This window comes from Oryzias latipes, chromosome 19 (assembly GCF_053564925.1).
Source record: "Oryzias latipes strain Hd-rR chromosome 19, Olatipes_Hd-rR_3.1".
Taxonomy (NCBI): Eukaryota; Metazoa; Chordata; class Actinopteri; order Beloniformes; family Adrianichthyidae; genus Oryzias; species Oryzias latipes.
The window spans coordinates 4,062,205-4,069,895 of NC_136255.1; positions in this window are offsets into that span (position 1 = coordinate 4,062,205).

The window sequence follows — 7,691 nt, forward strand, 5'->3', positions numbered from 1 at the left end:
CGCGCCTGTGGCCCCTCTGACCATCACCGGGATCATTTATACACATGCCAGTGGAGCCACACTGGAGGAAAGGAGAGTAAAGTGTCTTGCCCAAGGACACAATGAAACTTTGGCTGGTGGGAGCGGGGAATCGAACCGCCAATCCTTCGATTATTGGACGACCTGCTCAACCACCTGAGCCACTGTCGCTAGATATATGGATATCTATACATAGATATCTAAATATATCTATACACACACACACACACACATATATATATATGTATATATATTTATAACTATATATAGATATCTATATATCTAAATCTATATATATATATATATATCTATATATCTATCTATCTATCTATCTATCTATCTATCTATCTATCTATCTATATATATATATATATATATATATATATATATATATATATATATATATATAACTATATATAGATATCTATATATCTAAATCTATATCTATATCTATATATAGATATATAGATATTGATATGTATATCTATATCTATTTATATATACATATCTATCCATCCATCCATCTCTATATATATTTATTTATACGTATATGTGTATATATATATATATATATATATATATATATATATATATATATATATATATACCATAAGAGTTTCTGTGAGCTTTTTAGATTTTTTATTGTTATATATTTTTTCAAAGCATGCTTTTGTATCAAAGTCCTCTGCTTTGATTTGGTTCATGAAAGGTTTCTACTCTGATTTAACATACTGTTTCAGACAGAATTTAACGATCAACTTTTTAATTTTATTTTATTTTCTTACAAAGAAAGGCTGAATCTTCATCCAAAGATATCTATCCATCCACTGATTTTTTATCAAAAACAGTGGCATGTTCCTGGACCCTTTACATTTCAAGGCTGTCTTTGTCTGACTTCCTGATTTGTATCTTAGATTGACAATATTCTGCTTGTGTTTATTTGACCAGAATAAAAAGTGCTTTTCTGAGTCCCTACTTATATTTTGAAATTTTTGTTCGTGTTTCAAAGCAGCTGTAGCTTGTGACCGTGTTTACCTGCTAGTCATGAATTGCCTCAGCTGTTCCTTGTTCATCGTTTTCTCTTCAGTATATAATCAGCTTGTTTCAGTGCTGCACTTTTCATCTCATTGTCATGTGTGCGCATTTCTGTGGCAGACACTGAAACCCAAAGACTTGTTGAACTGGTTTAGACAAACTATCTAATTTACAGTAGAATTGGCTTCTTAGTTTGTATGTTTCCTGAAAGTTTTGTATTCATTGAGATTTAACTTTTGTGTTCTTCAGTTGAAAATAGTTTTGTCTACATGTGGAAAAAGTCTTTTTACTGATTTATACAGAGAGTAAACTGTCTGATAAGTTTAGCTCACAACCATCTCATTTGTCTTGATATTTTCAGTTTTCATTGGAATTTACTTGAAATGTCTCTCAAAGGATCACTGCACAGGTTAAAAAAAAAGACATTAGAGCTTTTCTTGGCTGTCACAGAAGAAAATGTGAAGCTCAATGTTCCTTAGTAAAGAAGAGAGGAAGGTTTTAGCTCATCTCAGTACTTTAAAAGATGAGATTCTCCAGCAGCAGTCTACTGTTAATGAATCTCTTTTTAAATATATGTTCAGTTTAGAGTAAAATCTTTCAAGCCTGCAGTTTATGTAGCTTGTATCTTTACTGGTTCAATTAATAAATGCAGAAACAAAACTTTGAAAAGTGGCTTCTGTGCAACTCTCCTTCAGTTTTTTTTTTTTTTTTGACTTGACTCAAGTTTTTATTGTCTGAGCTTCAACCTTCTGCTACCAATTCAGTATGCTTGTGAGGTGCTGAGTAGCATGTCTGAAGTGGCATTCACAGTGACCGTCCCAAATTCCCATCAGCTGCCTCTTTGTTCACTGCTTGATGCACATCCATAAATCTGTTCATATCCTTGATGCCCTGGATGAGTGTGTGAGGAGCTACCAGCATATTTTTTTAGCCCTTATCATTACATGAAGCATGGTCTGTGTTTATCTTACAATACATGGAAGACGCAGATGAGAGAATTTGTTTCTTTTTCTTTAAAGAGCTTTAGAAAAGCATTGGTGATCACGCCTTCATGTCTGGGTTCATGCAGAGATTCTCCCAGTACGGTGGGCTTCAGTCCTGCTGCCAAATGGTAACAGCTGGCTTCTGCTTTATCTCTGTGACCCAGTTTGAAGACTTGCTGCCACACAATAAAATAAAAACAAGAACAAAATTACACCTTTCTTACTCTTGTATTGATCAAAATAGAATAATCTCATGAAGTTTAGGATGCTCAAGTAAGCTTAGCATTTCATAAAACACTTAATTTATGGTCTTGAAATGAATTCAAGGACAAAATGAGATTTCTGCAGAGAACACAAAGAAGAGAATTGGGGGGGGGGGGGGGGGGTAAGAGAGACGAAAAAACTCCAAATAAAACGGGAGATAAGACTAAATTCTGTTTTGATCAGAATGTTCTTCAGGCAGTAGAAATCCTGTTTTGGGGGAAAACTAGCCTCTCTGGATTTAGAACCCAAGGAAAAACCTTTAACACAAGTCTGACAAAACTGACCGTTCGCTCGGAGAATCCTGTGTGAAAAGGGGACGGTCTGCCTAGTTTGGAAGGTTTACGGGCATTTCAGTCAGACAGCCAAAATCACAGACAACAAAGAAACAGTTTGGAATATAATTGGGCTTCTTCCAGAATGTATGGCCATAATTATGCAGTCAATCAAATGTTACGTTCACAATCAGCATTTACTCAGAAAATCTGTCAGTCACATTTATTAAATGAAGTAATGCATCTGGGAAAAGTCTGTTTGTGCTTAACAACTGTATGAAAGAGTCATGTCAGGGAAAGTCTGTCAGCGTCGCTGCTCAGCATCTCATGTGTCATGCTCTGAGAACAGATCCACTCCAGAGGAAGATACCCGGGTAAGGGGCCCCAGCTTCTGCTCACACATGCTCGCAGCTTCCTCAGCACTGGGCTCCAGCTCCACTGAAATCCCTGACAGAAAAAAAAATCCCCGGAAGCTGTCTTTCATTCAGCGAAAAGTCGAGTTCACCAAAATGAGGCGACAATGGGTTGTATCCGAAAATCTTTCAGGAGGGGTCAAAACACCAAACTCAGATTAAAATACATTCTTTCAGTCTTATAAAAATACAATCTATAACACTTTGGTATTCCTCTTTAGCCTGAAAATCAAAAAAATTTTGTTAGTACTATGGACTCTTTGATATGCGGCAAACATAACAGAACCTACAGACTTTCCTACCATTAGTGACACACCTGGATATCCAGTCATTTACTGTCAGGTTTATGTGCAATGAAACACTATGAAGTCACAGATCTTAAAAGGTGAATAAGGAGCATTTATTATAAACGTTATTAGTTTTTCTGAGACACAAAAAGCTGCAGTTTACCTGACGGCTTAGCTGGCTATACTGCTGGTGCACCTGTCTGAGAATACAATCCATGTGACCCCCCCCCAACACACACACACACACACACACTCCAACTGCTGGCAGAAGGATCTTGGACCTGTCTGTAAACACCCACCTAGAAATCACGTTTATCGTTGCACAACTTCTTTATTACTTTGAAAAAATGTGCCTCCATACTTTCATCTGTGGATGACGGGACTGCATTTCCAGATGTGCGGCTTTAACACCCGTTTCTTCACAGCAGCTGCTTCAGACAGAATCCTCTCAGACAATTGGGAACATTTGTAAACCTAGTTTGTGTTGATATTTCTGTGTGCGCTCTGTCCCCACATCCGCTAAATGTTCAAAGATTAACATTTTATCCTTTCGTCCTTTCACTGTTTACCTGTAGAACGGACGTCACCCACACAAACTACTTCCAGGTGACCGTTCCGCTTCAGACAAAATCATGATTTTAAATGTTCATTATCAGTTAGCTCCGTTTTTGATTTAATATGTAAATGGTGAAAGACATGGATTATAATGGACATTGTTTGGATAATAAAATCCAGCATTGCTTCTCATAAAATAACTGTCAGTTCAAATGATGGACAAACATCATCATTCTATCAGCGTTGTCCCATAATACCCACCTCTTCCAGGTTCAGAAATGTTTTTCCTTTTTGAACATTTCCTGTGGTTTTTTTGTAAACTAAATTCTGAAAATGTTTCATTTTTTTGTGTGAAATGTTTTTTCATCTTTTAATTTCGTTTTGGTTTCTGAAATTTTGTTTTGTTTTCTAAACTGTAATACTACTTTAACTTTTTTCTGTCATTGTGATCTTAATGTTTTTGTATCTAGTGATTTGTTGAATGATTTGCATTTCAGGGCCACCGTATGTGAGAGCAGGTTGAAGATGAGCACTGGAAGGTCAGCTGAGGATGTTCTTGTTTTAACAAATTAAAGGTAGAGGAAAGCACTTTCTCTGCATGTTCATGTGAAAGAAAACCTAATCCACTTTATTTATAGAGTACATTTCCCAAACAAAGTTCTGTACAGAGAATAAAATTAGATACAAAATACAACAATAAAATGAATAAAAATAAGATAAAAACACGTGAGAATAAAAATTGGTTTTACAGTTTTTCTCCATTGGTTTGGCTCATTTCTTCAAACAGAAATTACATTCTCAAAATTCTAAGATCATTTGGCAAAAGTCTTACAGTTTAGCACAACACTATAGCTAACTTGCAAAATCTGATATCTCTCCCAAAAGAATTCACTCGTGTGTCAAAACTAAGTTTCCTTCTCATTTAAACAGTCAGTGCCCCCAAAATACTTTGTCCCTTTGGCATTCTGTAAGCACTGCAGGTCAAAATGATGAGATGTTTTGTCACTATAGCAGAAGACCATTGAAGTATCCCTCATGTCCACCTTTCAGTCTTAGCTCAGTCCTTTATTGACAATGGTCACTGTATGGTTTTTGTATAGCTAACAGAATACAATTTTGTATGAAGCTGAGAAAAAGAAAAAGGATTTTAGGGTGAGAGTAACCTCTTAGGTTTAAAAGCACACATTGCACTCATACTGCTGAGGAAATTCTAACCATTATCATTCACACACATGTATACAGCATAATATACTTTATAATATAAACACAAACAAAAACAATGACAATGATATGCAGCCTACAGTGCTGTAAATTATACTTGAGTTACATAACTAACAGTTCTTCACTGGTCGCTGTCCTCACCCTCCCTCTCCTGGTCATCGTCCTCACCCTGCTGTCTGTCTGGCCACAGATTCTCGTCCACATCACAGCGTAGATTCTCCCTCGCGATGCAACGAGGGAAGAAACGGCGTGCATGTCACAACCATCCCCTACACTGATCTCCTGTAACATCCTCACACACAGCATCCATTGATCTTGAGCCCGATGCTCAAACACTCTCCACCTCCAAGCGGAGAAATACTCCTCAATAGGATTGAGAAATGGAGAGTAAGGTGGTAGGAACACTATGACCATCCTTGAATGAGTAGTGAACCAGGCCCTGATGATGAGGCCACGGTGGAAATTCACATTGTTCCACACAATAACATATAGTGGTAGGTGAGGCCCTACGAGATCTCTCTCTGTTTCAGGGATCACATCAAAATAATACATTTATCAAATGTTCCAAGGGATTCATGTATCATATTCATGGTATTATGTTCTTGACTAATTTTGACAATTGAACAGACTATTTTGCATGTGATGACTTACACAATGAAATGATGCTGACTCATTTTGGAGCGAACAACCATTAGACTGAGAATCAACAATCAGTTTAGATCAACACGATCTATTCACGTGGAAATTGTGCTAAATGTGGGCTACCTGTACTTAATCAATTGCAAAGATGTACTGAGACATTTGCAATTTGATGAAACTAAAGAGAAATGCCATTCTGTTGTGAACAATTGCCAAGTGGTTTGGAGGTTTGTCCATGTTGTTTTGAGAATGTAATTTCTGTTTCAAGAAATGAGCCAAACCAATGGAGAAATACTATAAGTCAGGACTTAAAACACTCCACAGAGGGCGCTGTTCTGACATGAGGAGCCAGTGTTCCACAGCTTAGGGCAGACAACAGAGAAGACTGTCTCCTCTAGTTTTGAGCCTCGTCATGGGCTCCACAAGCTGGAGCTGGCCTATTGACCTCCGAGCACGAGCTGGTTTAGAAATCTGAATGAGGTCAGATGTATTTTGAGCCAGTCCATGTAAAGTTTTAAAAACAATTTTAAAATCAATCCTTAAATTAACAGGAAGCCAGTGCAAGGACGCAAAAATGAGTGTGATGTGCTCATAATTTATGGTTCCTGCAGCGGAGTTCTGTACTTACTGCAACCGTGAAAGTCCCTTGTGGGAAATTATAGTGTAAAGATGAGATCTCGTTTCTGTCACATTTACATTTCCTAGACAGAAATGAGTTCTATTTGAGACTGAACTGGTTTTCATTCTTCTCAAATATTTGCTTTTGCCTTCGAGTGTCTCAATTTGATGTCCTTACATCAAATCCCTCTCAGTTTGTCCAGTTGTGATGAGATAAAGGCGAGCACGACCTGCTCAAAAATATTAGATAAAAAGGGTTTAACTTTAGATAAAAGGCCCAATGATAAAATCTCTGTTTTAAAACACCATTTATCTGTTTGTCAAATTTAAAATCACTGTCCAGCATGACAAGGTTGGTGAGTGTGGGCCTCACGTAATGCTGAATGGGCTCCAAGTCAAGATTGGCCCTGGATCCAAATATAACCTGTTTTTTTCCTTGTTAAGCTTTAAAGGGTTCTGGGCCAACCAAACTATGTCCCCCAGACAGTTTAGTAAGGGCATTAGGGAGATACTTCCATTATTTTTAACAATGGGCATATACAATCGGCAGTGATATGTATAAAAATGGCATGACGGGCCATGTTGCTTAAAAATTTAAGTTAAAGGAAACGGGTATAAGGAAATGAGGACATGTCCTACAATTGAACCCTGGGGAACTCCAGAAAGTAGTGGAGCAGAGGGCGAGGTGGAATACCCCAGCCTAACTATAAAGGCAAGGCAAGTTTATTTCTCATTCTTCTCAAATATCTCTCCTGAGAAATGAGTCTTGGTGAGCACTGTGTGAGATCTCAAAATTCTCTTCTCTTAATCAATAAGTTTCTTTTGGGGAAATAAATTGCTGTTTATTTTCAGCATTAATGTAGCCTCTCTAGTTCTTTGAAACAGTTCAGGAGCCTGAATGGTGCTTCAAAAATAAAGTGTGGGTGACACACACTTATTTTTCTTTTCCAGAAACAAACTGTGATGATGAGGCAGCATGACAGAACTAAGGAAAGTTGCTTTAAGGTGACAAAAAAGGGGCTTTGTATGTTTACAATCTGCTCTGCTGCACCTTTGCCTGCAGCCACGCTTCTCACACACGGAAGTAACTGGTAACGATCCTCGCCACGATCTGACGATGTTGGCCTTCTTGGCGATGTTGGCGTTCTACACATCTCTTTGATCCAAGCGGTCGTGAAACTAGAATCTGTTGCTGAGAGGTTCTGCAGAACTTTGACGATAGCATTTTAGCCTATGCTAAGCGCATGATTAGCGTATTAGCTGCTGCCGTGCTTCACTCGTATTTATCTGAGCCGCTAAAAAGCACCACAATCCTCGTTTTTATCTTACTGGCAGCAACATGGCTCAGAGTTTGTTTGGTATCCATTTCAATTAAAAACGAAATAG